The sequence below is a fragment of the Felis catus genome, chromosome C1 (genome assembly GCF_018350175.1).
Source record: "Felis catus isolate Fca126 chromosome C1, F.catus_Fca126_mat1.0, whole genome shotgun sequence".
Lineage (NCBI taxonomy): Eukaryota > Metazoa > Chordata > Mammalia > Carnivora > Felidae > Felis > Felis catus.
Genome location: NC_058375.1, coordinates 182,611,479 through 182,629,465, shown reverse-complemented (window position 1 = coordinate 182,629,465; position 17,987 = coordinate 182,611,479). Strand labels below are relative to the sequence as shown.

The 17,987-nt window shown below is 41.8% G+C and overlaps 1 protein-coding gene and 1 long non-coding RNA gene across 8 annotated transcripts in view; one reads left to right on the top strand and one right to left on the bottom strand.

The window, feature by feature from the left end:
* HECW2 (HECT, C2 and WW domain containing E3 ubiquitin protein ligase 2) overlaps nt 1–17,987 on the top strand; it is a 410,471-nt gene that overhangs the window by 187,060 nt on the left and 205,424 nt on the right. The gene's annotated exons all lie outside the window — the stretch shown is intronic.
* Nucleotides 8,554–10,929, bottom strand: LOC109502799. The gene is made up of 3 exons (XR_006583458.1): nt 10,834–10,929; nt 10,540–10,669; nt 8,554–8,825 (listed from the first exon to the last, which is right to left on the bottom strand). It is a non-coding gene; the product is annotated as an uncharacterized LOC109502799 (long non-coding RNA).

The window sequence follows — 17,987 nt, the reverse complement described above, 5'->3', positions numbered from 1 at the left end:
TGGACAGCAGGGGAACTGTGAAGAGCATCTCAGATTTTCAGTCTAAGTGGTAGGGACCAGAGTGTCATAAGTTGGATTCAATGGTGACACGAGAGAATTCTTCCTCTAAGTCCTGTTTTGTGTGTGTGTGTGTTTTAATTTAAAATATGAATTGTAAAACTCCAAGTATATGCATGCTCATTGAGAAAGCCTGAATTTTGTTTTCCTACATAAAAACTTAGCAGTTAATCGATCACATTTTTCTCAATTTCCTGTAGTTCATAAAATCATTAGAAGAACAACACTAACTCCGTAGTTATATCTAGAGCTTGAACTGGGTAGAGTCCAGCAGTAGTAGAGTGGCAAAAAGGATGGTTTTGGAGTAGGGGTGTGGGATGGGTCTGGATTCAAGTTCTGGCTCAGCTGTTTAGTTGGTGTTTGGGAGTTATTTCACACCATTCTGAGCCTCAGTCTCTTATGTAAAAATGGGAATAATATCAACCATATACATTTGCAGGGAAGGTGAAACAAGATGACATCTGTGAAGCGTACCCAAAGGTAGTTGCTTTGTAGGAGGTAGCCACCACCCCACCCATAGGCTTTGTGGAGAGTCTGCTATTTGTCTGCCACTAGGCACTGGGATACAAACATGAATCAGCTCGCCTTTTGGTGGGGTGAGAAAGAGGAATGGTTCTGCGTGTTCGGGACAATATTACAGAGGCCACGAGAGCATGGTTTAATGCCTTAGATGGGTTCAGGGACCGGGGAAGGTATAGAAGGTGCCTCACTAAGATGGTGATATTTATACTTATCATCAAATAGGATTTTTTTTTTTTTTGGTACTTACATGAGAAAACATCATTCTGGGGGGTGAGAATTTCGTATGTACGTCTCTTTCTCATGAAGGGTTTATGTCAGCTTTACTTGAGGATTGTACCTCCTGTCCTATCCCTTTTTTGCCTGGCTGAGTTATGTGAATCCTCTTTTAAATTTTCTTTTAAAGAATTTCTTTTATTTTTTAAATGTTTGTTTTGTGTGTGTGTGTGTGTGTGTGTGTGTGTGTGTGTGTGTGTGAGAGAGAGAGAGAGAGAGAGAGAGAGAGAGAATGAGCATGTGCAAGCGGGGGAGGGGCAGAGAGAGAGAGGGAGAGGGAGAGAGAGAATCCCAAGTAGGCTCCACGCTGCTGGCTCAGAGCCCAATATGGGTCTTGATCTCATGAACTGTGAGATCATGACCTGAGGTGAAATCAAGAGTTGGATGCTTAACCAACTAAGCCAGCCAGGTGCCCCTGTGTATCCTTTTAGATAAGATTCAGAAGTCACCCACTCCACGATGTACCCCAGAACTATTGCAAGCAGTTGGTCTGTTTTGCTGCTTCCTTAGGAACTTTTTCATATCAGTGTTTCATTGCCAGTTACTGTGTGTTGTAATTTGCCTTTTTCCATGTCTGTCCCTTCAGTTGCACTCTTAACTCCTTCACTGTGTCCTGTGCACGTTGTATCCTGAGCACCTCACCCAGCTGTCTGTGCTGCCTTATTCATGCAGATTACTGAATTTCCCTGAAGAGTAGGTTTTAGGCTAGGGCAGTCATGACAGAAAAGTGAGTACTTTTTTACTGGAGATTTATTCCATTTATATAGTTTTCTCCTCATAATTTTATTCAGATTATTTTTGGTATTCATTCACTCATTTATTTGTTCAACAGTATTAGGCGTTTACTATATACCAGGCATCTGAAAGAATTTTTAAAATATCTGTATTTAAGATCATAGTTAAGGAGCTGTCATTCCAGTTATTTTTTTTTCAATTATCACATAATATATTGGCCTTTTGCTTCCTGTTTCTGTACCTATGGATTCTCTCTTCAATATGGAAAGAGCTATGTGTTTAAATAGAAATGAATTTATTCCCTGAATTCAGTGTGCTTACTGCTTTATACCCTCATTCTTTTTTGTCCTTATTGTCTTGCTTCCAAAAATATGCATCTGCTGTTCTAAGCAGTGATAGGGGTTTATCTAAAAGTTGTGGGTAGTTTGGCATGAAGAATATCTGTTTGCTGTTCTAAAATGTACTACCTTTATATTCACACCATAATTACTAGACATCTGTGACCAAGTGCTGGTATAAAATTGTTGATGGATCAAAGAATGATCGATCATCTTTTTACTCCATAAAAATATGTACAATAGTTTTGGGGACTGTAATTATAGCACTAACCTATAATATTGGACACAAATATATTACTGTAAGAGTAAAAAAAACCCTTGAAATTTCCAACTGAGAATTTGTATTAATGATAGGATTTTAAATATTTGTATACCTTTTTAAAGTGTCCAAATAGAGGGGCGCCTGGGTGGCGCAGTTGGTTAAGCGTCCGACTTCAGCCAGGTCATGATCTCGTGGTCCGTGAGTTCGAGCCCCGCGTCGGGCTCTGGGCTGATGGCTCAGAGCCTGGAGCCTGTTTCCAGTTCTGTGACTCCCTGTCTCTCTGCCCCTCCCCCGTTCATGCTCTGTCTCTCTCTGTCCCAAAAATAAATAAACGTTGAAAAAAAAAATTTAAAGTGTCCAAATAGATTTTTTAAAGTGTAAGTCTGTGGCATATTTTTGATTGGGTGAAGCATTCCATGCAAAAAGGAAAGCCGTAAGAATTCAGCGAACATCTGGAGGACATTAAATTTTTAGTTTTGAGCTCTGTGACAGCCATTTTTTTTTTTTCTGTTCACTTAGCTACCAAACCCTGTCATTCCTGAGCTATTTCGAGGAGATAAACAAGGTGAACTGTGTATGCACATGCCCCAGTGTAACTGCTGATTTGAGCAAGGTTATAGGTCAGCATCTGTCAGGTAGTTTAGAATTTTCTAGTTCATCATATGATTTATTTGCCTGAATGGAGAGCTATGAAACAAATAAAATTACTCAAATTTTTTTTATGTTTATCTGTTTTGAGAGAGAGAGAGAGAGAGAGAGAGAGAGAGAGAGAGTGAGTGAGTGAGTGAGGAGGGGCAGGGAGGGGCAGAGAGAGAGAGGGTGAAAAAGAATCCCAAGTAGGCTTCATGCTGTCAGCTCAGGGTCCGAGGCAGGGCTCGATCCCAGGAGCTACGAGATCATGACCTGAGCCGAAATGAAGAGTCAGACGCTCAACCGACTGAGCCACCCAGGTGCCCCAATAATACAATTACTTTTTACAGATTAATTATTATTAGTTGTAAAAGTCTCTCCAGCTAGAGTTATCATGTTTGTGTTATGTGCTCCTATTGTGGAACCTCCAGAATTCCTCATTTTACATAAATTTCACTCAAATGTAGGGAAACTATTACTTATTTAAGGAAATCGAAAGCTGGTAGTGAAGTGTATTTTTCATCATCTGGAATCATTGAATCTATGATCCATCTGTTGAAGTTTATTTTAAAACTTACAGGCACGGAGGTTTTAGATTTAAAAAGGATATTAATGATCAATTACTCCGCTGGCCTCATTTTACAAATGAGAAACTGAGGACCCAGATGGATTAAGTGATATGCCCATGGTTGCTCAGTAAAGTGGTTGGAAAAAACACAGTGTTTAATAGGAATTTCCTCCACAGTGGGGTTGCTTTTTAAAGGGAGTTAGGTACTAAAGTCAATTCCTGCAGGTGATTTTGAGTTTAGCTAAAATTACTCTCGAAAAACCCCAGGAAGGCGATAGGACTTAACACCGAGTTTGACCCAGCTGGTTTTCCTTCAGTATTGGAGCAGACTCCTGTCTTAGATTGAGTGCCAGAGAAGTTGGCTTGTGTTTAGGAGCTGTTTTTATACCCCTCGAACCCTATCCTTTGAAACTGAATTTCCACTCAGCCTGGTGGGCCCCTTGAAAGAGCTGCACCCTTCATGCTCCCTGAAGGGGCACACGCTCAGAGTCTGGAAAGGTTCCCATGCAGTTCACATCGTTCTCTTTCTCAGTCTCTTGTCTTGTACCGACTGGGTGTGTGTGGTTACACCGGAGTGTGTGAAATGAGCATTTGCTGTGCCTCCCCTGAACATCGGTTCATCTCTGTAGATTCCATAGAGTACGATGAGTCACTTCCTTTACTGGAGGCTCAGAGAGATTTATTTTTTAAGTTGTTTTTGCTAGTTTTTATAGCACTGTCTAAAATACTCCCCCAAATACTTATTGTCCATTTGTCTGAGCAATACTTCAATGAAAGAATTTTATTTTTTTAGAGCTGTCAGAGTTTTTCAGATATGCATAAATACTTCGTTCTGTTACGTTTGCTGTTTCCTTTCTGGGGCAGCGCTCCGATCCCTGAGGTTTTGAATCCAAGGGTTGAGTGTGTACATGAACTCCAGACATAGGAAAGACTGAGATGATCTAATATGATTGTTTCGGTACACAATCTCCTTTGCCATAAAGTATCAAAACTACTCATCTTTCTCTAAACTGTAACTGATGAATTTATTTTTTCCTAAAGGCAGATGGGACCAACACCTGTGAGTGTCCATGAGCTGAAATATTCCAAACATTCTTCAGATATTGAAATCTTTCAAAATTACTTTAATAACTCTATTAAGAAAGATATGAAGAATTAAATGATGTATATTCAGAAATATTATGTATAAAAGGTTACAGGAGGACCCCTGAGCCCCTACTGTTTTCTAAAACCATGCACTTGCAAGTCTGAAAAGTCACACACCGGACCTTTTGTCAGCCTTCACTGCCCTGGCCTCAGATGCTACCTGCTGGCCTTTCATTTTGAGGCTGTTTCTTCATTTGGCTGGGACACTGTCCTGACTCCCCTGGTTTTCTGCCCATTCGTTCTTTTATTCTTTACTGAAACTCCTTTCTTTTCTTACCCTCTTGTAGGTGAATTTTCTTTTTGTTTTTTTCTTTAAAACATTTTTTTTAATGTTTATTTATTTTTGAGAGGGAGACAGAGGATGAGGTGGGGAGGGACAGAGAGAGAGAGGGAGACACAGAATCCAAAGCAGGCTCCAGGCTCAGAGCTGTCAGCACAGAGCCCACTGTGGGGCTCAAGCTCACGAACTGTGAGATCATGACCTGAGTTGAAGTCGGACGCTTAACCGACTGAGCCACTCAGGTGCCTCTGAATTTTCTTTTTTAGTATCTCCTTTCTTGAATGATTTCATTCACTCCCAGTTTTTAGCCAGTCTGGGCAGAAAGCTTTATTTCTAACTAAGGGTGGCTGACGCCATCCTGGCCCATGAGAGCCAGTTGGGCACATCTCCTCCTGTCTCTGTGATCAGTGTCCTCACATTGGTGGCATGAAGTCAGCTGTGAGGGGAGCATGCATGCCACAGAGAGGGGTGCACACTGCAAATCAGGGCTGTGCCTCGCTCTAGCTAGCCCAGAACCAGCTTGCTAGCTACCCACTATCTAACCCCAACCTCTGTTTGAAGCTCCCCAAACCATTTCTTTCTGAATATCCTATTCCTTCTTTAAACTCAGCTTATTCAGGAGCACCTGGGTGGCTCAGTCAGTCAAGCATCTGACTCTTGGTGTTGGCTGAGGTCATGATCTCATGGTCTGTGAGGGCCCTATGTGGGTCTCTGTGCTGACAGCACGGAGCCTGCTTGGGATTCTCTCTCTCCCTCTGCCCCTCCCCTGCTCTCTTTCTCTCTCTCTCTCAAAATAAATAAATAAACTTAAACAAACAAACAAACAAATAAGGGTGCCTGGATGGCTCAGTCAGTTAAGAGTCCAACTTTGGCTCAGGTCATGATCTCATGGTTCGTGAGTTCAAGCCCTGCATCAGGCTTTCTGCTGTTAACACAGAGCCCGCTTTGCAGAGCCCACGTCAGATCCTCTGCCTGCCCCCACCCCCCCGCCCCTCTTCCACTTACTGTGCACGCTCTCTCTCGTATTGTTTTAGTCTCTCAGGTTTGAAAATTGCTCAAGATTTTGACCCTACCCCACTCTTGACTCCACCCCCACTCTTAATGTGAGATTTCAGTTAGCAGTGTTTCCTGGCACTGTCACCTCTTTTGATTCTCATTTCATGTGTGTCTTTATTATTAGCTTCCTAAATAATCGCCTCAATCTAACATAGTCTAGTCCAATCCACGTTCCACATTCCTGTCAAATAGTTAGTAAATAAAAGTTTATTTTTGCCGGGCATTAAGCTAAGTGCTTTACATGTTTCATCTCATTTAATCCTCAAAACAATGTTATGGTGTAGTGTATCAGTTGGGATTTGTGACGGACTAAAAACAGCCAAACAAACCTAGCCTTTCCCTGGACCAGTAAGTGGCCGGGAGAATGGCATATGCACATTGTCCTCTAAACCACCAAGGGCCCACCTGGAGGTGGGGGTGGGGTTAGTGTTATACAGGCCACACTGCTGAGAATGGGAAGGGAGATGGAAACTGAATAATGCAACAAATGTCTAATTTAGGCAGTTATTAGTATCCTCATTTTATAGAAAAGTAATAGGCTAAAGTTAACTAGCTTCTCCACGGTATTTTCAGTTAGGATAAGGAAGCGTTGAAACTCTCCTGACTCTACACCTTATGCTCTCCGTTATCCTTTGTCATAGACCTCCCCCCTTATGTAGCAGAGGTTTGTGGTCAGATGCTTTGGCTGTGAAGTTGAATAGACCTGTATTGGCTTTGCCACTTGCTTCCTGTGTGCCACTGGGCAAGTTACTTACCCACTGGTAACCATATTGATCTCCTAGGAAATAAAATCCTCAGTTGGATTTTTCTGCATACATACGACACAGAACTTGGTTTAGTAAGAATAAAAGAAACATCGACTATGGTGATGATGATTAAACTCTATTTCAGCAAGGCAAAGAACGTAGTTGCTGTACTGACGAGTATAGGGCGTAATTTTGGATAAAGTATTTGTTGAGTTAAAAAAAAAAACAACCAACACTATGTGTAGGAAGATGTGATGATGAAAACTGCACTCCAGGCATTAAAAAACATTGTTAATGTGCAAGACTGACGAAAGGGAACTCGTCCCGCATCAGCTGAGGCTCCTAGGTGGAGGGTGACAACCACTGCCACATGCCAAAGTGAGATGCTTGACCACCCAAGCAGCTCTCATGAAGAAGGTACCCAGAGTCGTTGTCATGACCCTTGCCTGGCCACCCGGGTGAGAGAGGAGTTGTCGATTTGATGGAGGATTGCCTTGGGGGCATTGTCAGTGTGCTGGGCGGCCATTCCATCAACCATATACATGCTGGAGCAAAGTAGGGTGCTTCCCTCTACCTCAAGTCAAGTGAGAGGAATGTCAGGGGAACTGCCCTGATGGCTTCACGAGTGTCCTCTACCGTGTGAGGGACACATTGGACTGGTGTCTGATCCACGCCTGAGGACTTGAAAGGTGAGGAGCTGTGGCTGGCTCAAGGAATGTGGGCATGGCTCGCTGGCAGTGAGCTGCACTGCCTGAGTTTTTGGGATAAGAATGTGTTTTGGTGGACGAGGAGTGGGGTCTGTCCATAACAGAACTGGTGTTGGGTCACTGTCATGCTTGCTCCAAAACACTACCAGGAGGAGCTGATGTTCCCCAGGGGCCATTCAGAGGGACAGGGCAGAAGACCTTGGCAGAAGGAGACTAGGTGTGCTCCGGGAGGGCCACCATTTGTGGGAAAGGGCGTTGTGAGTAACCACAGCAAAGAAACTGCAGGTGGGAATCCCCAAAATGGGGTATTTTTTCCAGAACCCAGGAAGTGTCCCCTTGTGTGAGAGAGAGAGACCCTCGAAGCTCAGAGTGTTGGCAGTAGATTGTGGCAGTGCCCCTCAATCACACCTCCTCTGCCCCCTAACCTTTCTTTCTTCCACCCACTGATAGTCTCAGAGAGTCAGAAACCGGTGAGAATTAGAGAATCCAGTGACACTCCTCCTTTCTTTCTGAAGGCTTTCTGCCTGAAGCAGGCTTAGCTAAGAGGAGAAGATTTCATTTTAACTGAAATTTGAAGATTTAACTGGGACACAGGACTGGACATTGCTGCATAGAAGTGAACCTTTTTGTGACTTGATGTGACCAGAGGACTTTTCCTTTATCTCAGAATGACCAGAGAAGCCAAGGGGCCTGCTCTCATTTCATCCAGTAGTGAGCAAAGAGCTTGTCCCCCAGAGCAGATTAGAATAGGTAGCAAGGTTAAAGAATAACCTTGTGTTAAGTTACGCCCTGTGTGTCCTGCTTGCTGAATGTAGCAGCTGACCAAATACCCAATTGTAAAATTTACATTGGCAGATATGGGGTTAAACATCGTCTGGCGTTTGAAGTGGAGAAGGCAAGTTGGGATTTGTTTGGTTTGACTGTCAGGTTGCAAATTGAGATGTTACAAGACTGGACATTGGGTGCGGTTTTAGTCTTAGATTCAAGGGAGAAAGTGAGCTGACTTCCACAGGCACAGTGGGATAGAAGATGGTACTGTTGGGGAAATGTTGCCTTTGTTTGGTCCCTTGCTTCTAAGTCAAAGTCTTGCTCTGACTTGCTTCTAAGTCCGTCTGAGTAGACTGATAGCTGTGCTCAAGTCCCCCTGGAGAGAACCATTTTTGAAGAAATATGCAGGTGGCATTAGGCTCTGAACTGTTTATGGAAAAGCAAAGAATTTCACTCAAAAGCACAGAAGAGAAAATCAGGGACTGTATTCTCAGTGGTTTTTGACGGTATTGGTAGAATACAGCTGGGAGTAGAGGTGAAATAGAGTGCGATCATCACTAGAACCAAACAGCAACACGTTGAGGCAGATTCTGCCTCAGTCCTCAATGCAGGAGGTGCAGGGTGGTGGAAATGAGGCCACATGTCCCTAAGATTGGCCTCGGCCTTCTTGTAGAAACCAGCACGAACTGACAGAGAAGTGAGAGATGGTGTGGGCAGTCTGTATAGCTGTGGTAAACCTCAAAGAATAAAGGAAGAACTCTGAATTAGTGGAGAAGAAGGCTCCATTAAGATTTTACATTTTTGGTGGGGTCTTTACAGAGGTATCAAGTTTCAATGACGTCATTAGAATGGGCCTTAATCCACTTGACTGTTGTCCTTATGAAAAGGGGAAATGTGGATAAAGACACGCCAGATAGGGAGAATGCCATATGAACGTGAAGATGGCCACGCACAAGCCAAGAAGAGGGGCCTGGAATGGACCCTTCCCTCATCGTACTCAGAAGGAAACAATTGCCGTCGCTTAATTTCAGATTTCAGCCCCCACAGCTGTGAGACAAGAACTTTCCCAGTTCATGGTACTTTGCTATGGCAGCCCTAGGAAATGAAAACAACAGATACTTGTTTAAAAACAGGGACTATACCTCAATAAGAATGCTTAAACTGAATAACCTGATCTTCTTCCAGTGTAGTTTTGATCAAACGCATAATAAATTTCAAATTCAATTGCCTCCTCAGGAGCTTTGAGGCCATCCCAGGCTGCCACTTTCCTCTCTTTGTATTTCAACAGTGCCCCCACCCCCACCGACACCACTGTCTCCTGGGCTTGGACACCCTCTGGTGTATCTCCTTTTATGTTCGGTGCCCTAGATGTCTGGACTTTTCCACCCTGTTATCATGTCAAGCCTGTCCTCCTTTCCACAAGGCCTTTGTGTTGAACTTGGATTGCTTTTCTAAAATCCCACTGCTTTTTGTTTTTTTCCTGTTTTTCCTTCTTCTGTCTAGAAAAAAAAAAAATTGTCACCTCTAGAAATGGTAGCACCCAGTAAGAAGAAAGCACTATTTGAATTCACCACAGATCCTGACCCTTAATTAAAAGATGCTACTGCCTCCACTTGGGCTGTTGCCTTTCATGGCATTTGGAGCTCAGAGTCTGTACTTATCTGGGTGGGCTGTTACCACAGCTCTTAGCACACTGTGCCCTTACCACTTGTGGATGCATGCCTTCCATTGTATACCATCAGCTTAGAGACTGGCCATGTCTTAATCATATTTGGATCCCCAGTGCTTTGTACCCAATCCGAATTCAATACAACTTTGTTGAGCCAATGAGCATTTTAAAAGGAAAACTGGGATTCAGTGTCCTATAGTTTGTATTTCAATATGACATACAATTGAATTCTGTGATGCATTGTTGCATCTGAAATGTTCTTCTAGTCTTTAGTTTCAGGATGTTGTTGATTTGGAGAATGTTTTTAGCCCTAGACTGAAGTCTGAAGATTTTGTGGACCCTCTATTCCTAGGGAGCTTAAGGACTTTTTCCAGTGGTTTAGGTGTGTTGATCTGGTTAGACACAGCTGATGGACCTAAATCATTGCCCACCCCCCCCATTTTTTCCATAATCTCTTAAAGATTTATTTCTATGAGTTAGACTGGACACAGATGATCATTTTCTAGAATCCATCCTGTGCTTTAAACCACTCATCTATTTTTAAGTTCCGCTCTCTGTGACTGAATTTTTAAAAGTCTGGCTGTCAGTACAATGACAAATTGGTCCTCCTGAGTGACATTCTACTTCTTGCCGCTTTTAGGATTGTGTCCAAATGCACTTTTGCCATTTACCAATTAAATACTTCCCCCAAGTGTGTTATGTGCACTTTTATTCTGAAGAGCAAGATGGTGGCATGATGATGATATTTACAAATTCTTGCATCCAGAAAGGAGAACACTTACTTGGACGAGGGACAAGGGCATTTACATCTTCTCATGATCAAATGGTGCACAATGACACTGCCATCCTGTATCATAGGATAAATCTGTGCTGGCTTGTCAGGGCAGCTATTCTTAGGAGTCCTTTGCTGCTCTGGGAGAAACATTTAACTATATGTTATTTGTTGCCCAAATAACAACCTCAGGTTTATGAACCCCAAACTGTACCAAACCAGGGAATTCACTTTAACAGATCTTTCATGATTCTTGTGCCAGGTTTTATAGGTAACACCCAGTCTCTACTTTTAAAGAACTTACTATATACATGAGCTCAGGACGGTAGCTCTGGTTTGAGGCTGGAACTCTGGTATTAGGGCAGGTACTTCTTCTAAGTCTTCTTCTGGAAACGTGGCACTTAAAAAAATGTTTGTTTATTTACTTATTTTGAGACAGAGAGATACAGCAAGAGAGAGAGAGAGGGTGAGAGGCAGAGAGAGGAGAGAGAAAATATAAGAATACCAAGACATGGGGCTCGATCTCATGGCTGTGAGATCATGACCTGAGCTGAAATCAAGAGTTGGATGCTTAACCGACTGAGCCTCCCAGGTTCTCCGCAACATGGCGGCTTTTATTCTTGCCCTCATGCCCAGTGGGCTCCTTATAAAACCTCACCATTGCAACAGGAGATAGAAGTAGCACCTGCTTAACAAATATAGCCAGGAATGCTCTGTGGGCCTTTAGCCTAAGTCTAAAGGAAACCCTTGGACCAGCTGGAGGCTTTCTGAAACTCTCTTTGATGTAATTCAATAATTAAGAGATCCAGGGAACTTTAGAACTATGACCAGGTTTGCCCACGGTTGGCCAAATACATCAGACTGAAGAAGTACCAAATCTCGCTCTTGCAAACGGAGAGAAGATTGGTCAATTTCTTGGTGCTGCCCAGTTTTTGGAGCATATCCTGTTAGGAGACCTCCGAAGTCAGGATGTTCTCCCAAACAGAACCACAAAACCTTAACTTTTAGCCCCTGCAGGGATCTTGAGCTCACTTGTTTCTCTTACATTTTAGTCAATAAAACAGAGGTTCGAAGACTTGCTCCGGTTTTCACTGCTACTTAGTGGGAATATTAGGGCTAGAAGTCAGATCTCTTTGTTCTCTGTTCGTCTTGCATTATGTGTTTTGCCTATAGTCTTTCTAGCCAAACATTGCATTCAGTGGTGTGTTGATAAGCTGGCTGCCTCTAAGACAGACACACTCCAATTTGTAGTGTTTATAGATTTCCACAGTGTAAATACTTCCACCATGGCCAATTTGAAATTATCAACAACCTAGCAGCCAGATTTCAAGATTCCAGAAACTGTTAATACTTGGTTCCAGCACGCCACTGATTGTATTCTCCTGCCTGGTCTTTTGGCTCTTGTTGATGGCGTATCAGTGACCAATGGCTTGTGAGATGGGTAGGCCCCTGTGTTGATAGGACATAAAATAGTGTGGCTAAGAGAAGGGACTGTTTCATTGACTAGCTCAGTTCATGTGACTCCAGAATTCCCTGGATTCTAATCTCTTCATAGGACTCTGTAGTCTTTGAGTTACATTTGATAATAAACACTAGATGTTAGGCGGAGGTATATGTCTTTTGTTCTAAAGCATTTTGAAACAGTCATGTTTTGGGACTTGGAATTCGCTATTCATAAAGATTCTGCATCTTGAAAGTAAATCCAGTGGAGGATGCAGAGTTTCCCATCCGTCTAGTTATTCATTTATATTTGACTGTTACCACTGCATCTAAACCTAATTATGTCACTCCTTCATGTAGGTATTTTGAGTTGGGAGATTGGAGGGGATGGGATACTGGGGACAGTGTAATCAGGACTGCATAGCAGAAGAACAGATTCTAGAGCTGGAAGGGCCCTAAAGATAATCGTCACTCGTATTCTATAGGAAACTTAGAGACTGATTGAAATCAGCACATACTCACACAGCTGTTGAGAGTCACTTGGGATCATAACCTGTGATTCTTGATAATCCATTCAGTGTTTTTTCCATTACAGCATTATAACTATTTGATGACTATTTGTACATTCAGAGCATGGAAGAAATATAGCATTATGTCACTAGCTTCTGACTTCAGATTGAATAAATCTTAGATTTGTTCATATTAAGAAGTGGAAAATGAATTGGAGTACTGATTTGGAGGACTGCCTAGGGCTTGTTTAACCCCCTGCAACTTCTGGTACCTAAGTTGCCCATGAAAGGCCTCAGAAAGTGCTGGATGATGTGAAATTTGAGGCTTTTCAGAAAAAATAATCATTAAAGGTTTTTTATATATGCAGAGTGAAATCTTCAGTACTGAGATAAAGAATAACACATCTGCTTTATACTGAGAGGAAGACTTGGCTCTGATGTGAGTATCAGTTAATTCCACAAGCATTTGAAACCTACAACATACCAGGCAGTGTGCTAGTCACTGGGAACACACAAATGAATAAAACATCAGCTTGGTTTTCTAGAAACATGTAGCCTGTGGGAGAAGAGACATGTGAAGAAATACCTTTAGCATAATCCTCTTTTTTTTAATTTTTAATTTTATTTTAGAGAGAGAGTACCAGCGGGGGAGAGGGTCAGAGGGAGAGAGAGAATTTCAAGCAGGCTCCATGCTCAGTGCAGAGCCCGACACAGGACTCAATGGGATCATGACCAGAGCCTAAATCATGAGTCAGACACTCAACTGACTGAGCCACCCATGCGCCCTGATCAGCATAATCTTCCAAGGACAGTACATGCACAGAGCACATGATGGCAGAGGGGTTTAGTTTAATGTGTGTTTTCACTTGTTCATTTAGGCTTAGCAGGGAGAGCACTGAACAAGCAATTAGGTTTTGGTCCCAGCACTGCAGTGTCTGACCGTGTAACCTGATAGTAATCATTAAGCATCTTTCTCTCTGTGCTGGAGAAAGGAAGAATCATGGTGAACTCCTAAAAGGTTATCGGGGAGATTGAACAAATGTCAATGAAAGTGTTTTGAAAGTATTGTCTGCCATACAAATGCAAGTTGATTTTCGCTTTCAGTTTGGAAATAGGTAACTTTTTCTTAAGCTCATATTCTTTGACTAAGCTCTCTATAAAAACATTCATTATCAAATATTTATTGGGCACCTACATCCGTATCCTGAAATACAACAGTGAATTAAACGGAGAAGGTCCCTACTTGTGGAGCTTATATTCAAGAGGGGAAAGAAAAGAAAAAAAATTTTAAAAAGTAAAGAAAAATATCAGACAATATTTCAAGTAAGTACAATGAAGATAATAAAAACAGGATAATGTGATAAGAGTGGTTGGATAGACTTTATATTGGATCAGGAAAGACTCTTTGAAAGGTGACTTTTAAGATGGATGACAAGAAGGAACAAACAAGGCAAATATCAGAGATAGGAAGGAATGGTTCTAGCACAAGCCCTAGGCAGGAACAAGCTTGGCAGTTTTCAAAAATGGAAAGAGGACCAGTGTGGCTAGAGCACAGTGGATAAGAGGTAAATAGGGCATGATGGGGCCAGAGAAATAGACACGTTGGATCACAGAGAACTTTGTAAGCCATCATAGGGAGTTCAGGTTTTATTCCAAACAGCGGACCGGTGAAGGATTTTAACTAGCAGAATAACAAGGTTTGATTTTTTAGAGGATCACTTTGGCTGTCAGTGGAGAATGAATTATAGGTCAAAGTCTCATGGCAGTGAAGGTGAGACTAAATATGGGCTTATCCTGGGCTTATAGCAGAGAGGCCGATAGAAGTAGAAAGTATATAGGATATTATTGAAGATAGTGTCAACAGAATTTCCTCATGGTTCAGTATTGGATAATGTGGAAAAGAGAAGAATCTGGATAGCATCTTAATTTTTGACCAGAGTACTTCAGTTTACTGAGGGGAGGAGTAATTGGGGGAACGAGGCGGGAAGAGAAGAGGCAGTCAAGAATTGTTTTGTTTGTGTCAAATTTGACATCCTATTAGACTTAGGTGCAGATGTCAAGAAGGAAGTTGGGTCTGTGAATCTGGAATCCAGGAATCATTGACAAATAGATAGAGCTGGAGGAGGCTACCTTGAGAGGGTATATCCCTACACTATCTAGAGGGAGGTCTAGGATGGAGGCTGTGTAGAGGGCAGAAAGAGTCACAGAAGTCAAAGGAAGTGTGGTGAGGAAAGAAAACCATGTGAAGGAGGTGTCTTGGAAGCTACAAGAAATAAGTGGCATATAATCAAATAGGAGAGAGTAATCAACGGTGCTGGTTAGAGCTTGAGAGGCCGAGTACTATAAGAGTAGTGACCATGGGTGTCAAAAAGTAATGACCATTGGGCTTGGCAACATGGAAGGGAGATCACTGGTGTCTTGACAAGACTGATAGAGATAAAAGTTGGGATGAAGTGAGTTGGGGGGAGAACGTGAGGTGAAAAAGTGGCTATTTTGGCTGCAAATCACTGCCTCAAGAAGTTTGCTGTGAAGAGGGTGAAGCAATGGTGTAGTGCCTACAGGGGCATTCAGAATAAAGTAAAGGTTTTGCATTATTGGATATGATCTAGTAGACACTGTCCAGATGACACTGATGATGCAGGAGAGGGGATACTCACAAGAGATAAATCTTTGAAAAGATGAGAGCAGATGGGATTTAGAGCCCAAGTCAGGGGCCTGGCCTTCAACAGGAGCAGAGAGACTTCATCTAGAAGAGTAGAAAGCAATGTAAAGATGTATCTAGCGGCAGATGAGTGCTATATCTGCCAATGAAAATATGAGTTTGCTTCTGTTTTTATGCATTTGAAGGTGGTGTAGAAGGGTAAATATGTGACATAGTCACCTAGGGAAGTGAGAGAGTGCGTATATCAGAGCAATGTATTAAGTTTCCTGGCATATTGAGTGCCATGTATGACTTGGGGTCACGAGTCTAATGGAAGACTGGGGAGCATCTTTGTGTTTGGTTTTGTTTTACTTTTCCATCGGTTGGGTGTCAGAGGTGGTCTAAGTAGGTAGGGAGGTTCAACTACCTTAGAGCTTTATCATGGGGTATAGTGAAAGGAGAGAAGGAAGATGGAGTTAGAGGGTGATTGTAAGAATGGATCAACAAATCTAATGGGATAAGGAGGATATTGATGACTTGGGGCTGATTGATGGAGAAAATGAAAGGGAGGACCTGAGACAGAATGATTTCCGGAGTAGGAACACTGGAGCTGGTGAGCTGGGAGGTGAGGAGGTGTTTGAATGCAGAAATATGCCAAAAGATAGAAAACAATTTCCAAGTTGGTGAAAGAAAGCCCCAGGAGTGAAAGTCCATTTGAGGTTTAATGTGACTATTTTGAGGGTTTCTTTACAATAAAAAAAAGTGGCCTTACATTCTCAGTTATAAACTTCTGACTAGGAGAAGCCTTAGAAGACCCTTTGAACCTTCCTGGATGGTTAGGACAGGTTTATTGGATGCTGGGAAATGAAAACATCGTTTTCTTCCACCAAAAGGATCTAGGAAGGGACTTTGAAAACTTTCTTTATTTCTACATAACCTTAGCAGACATGGCACAAAGAAGCATGACTAATACTTTGGGCAAGTAAGTACATATTTGTGGGGAGAGTGATAGGGAGAATTATGCTTTTCAACTATTAAAGAATACAGCGGGGCTCATACCCAGTCTCAAATTGTAGTACCATGCATTTCCTCAGCCATCAACAATGATTTAAAAAATCAAGTTTATCCAATGTGGATATTACAAGTTGCTACAGATACTTTAATTAAAAGAAAGCAGTTTATTGTTGACTTCAAACAGAAAACTTTTCCCTGGAACTTAATTACATATAGTAAAAACCTAATAATACAACGTGATTAGGCAGCCACAGCCCATTAGTCATTTCATTGTGTATTACTAAAGCCAGGTGTCACCTAAAGCATGGATCTTAAGTGAATATGAGACCCAAACCACATTTATGTAACATAATTTTAAAAGAAAGTCTGGAAACTATTGAAAATGTTGATGATGTAGAATTGAAGTAGGACATACTTGATGCACAACCTGAGTGAGAGCTTGAAAAAAAATGTCTGGCTTACCATCTGTCTACATATATAAAAGTGGGAGACAGACATGTCTCTGTTTTTAAACATTTCTTTCAAAAGATCTAAGGTCCTATTACATTTTGTCATACGTCTTCCCTCTGTATCTCCTTATACCTACTGGTCTTAAAGCCATGGTTATCTTCCCTGAAAAGAATGAACTTTGCAGAATGTTTTGGTTCATTTCCTTGAGAGCTTTCAGGCTTTAGAATTTTTTCACTGACAAGAGATAGCTGTAAAATTTTAGGGAAGTGACTCAGTGTCCTAAAATAAATCTCATAAGTTGCTGAGGACTTTGTAATCAAGTCACATTTTGCAGAGATGAGCTGCATAGTATAAATGTCTTTTTGAAAGGACATTTTAAAAATCATGGCATCTTGAAGATCTGAAGATTTGCAGTTACTGAATCTCTTTCATGTGATGAGATGAATTTTATAACGGAAGAGTCTTCCTTTGCCTGGAAGTCTATTTAGTCCATGTGTTTACCCAAGTATATGTAAAAAGCAGAAACATTCAGCGATCTGTTGCTTTAGTAGTGTGATCAAGTTCCCTAAAACATATCTATTAAACACTTCCTTGCACGTTATATCAACTGTCAAAGAACCAAAATACAACAGTTAGTTGAGCATCCTTTTGGTAGCCTGTGGCTGCGTGGAATTTACTGGCTCTTCCTGTGCATGGGCTCTGCCATTCGCAGCACAGTGAAAACTGGTCATCAGCTGGGGGGAGCTACCCAAGATTATAAACCCCCAGGCAAAGAGTCCACGTGTTAGTTAATTCTCACTCTATTTGGCTTACAAATATTTAAGTTTCCTTCATAAGGACACATTCAGTCTCCCCAGTTAAGTTGTTGGCCATAGAAATTTTGTTTGCCCTCTTACAGGTTTTTTTGGTTGGGGGTGGGGATCATCAAAGGTACACTGCAGTGGTTTGTATTGGGGAACCCTGAAAAACATTTCATTCAACGTGCCGCACTATTGACTCTGACAAAAAGCTGTTAAACAGATGACAAGAAGATGTTACGGAGCACAGTCTTTCTTGGGGACTGAACAATCAAAGCAAAAGCAGCTGAAGTAACCCATGGTGTGGAGGTGCACCATGTGAAACGTGGATGGCTAGAAGTTTCGCACTTGGATTCTCATGTTGGACAAGAGTTCCAGAGTTTCTTAGACTAAGAATAAAAAATATACCACTGCAAGCTATTCCCCCAAAACTGAATCTAAGTTCTGTTAAATGACCAGCTGCTGTGTACCTGCTTGATTACTGAATTTCTGATGAAAGTTTGTCATTTCTTTTTTTTCTTCAGTAACTTAAGGTTATTATGGCAAGTTTCTCTCCTGGTGTTACCTACTTATTGCTGGTACTCTGTCCATGTGATAGTCCCATTAA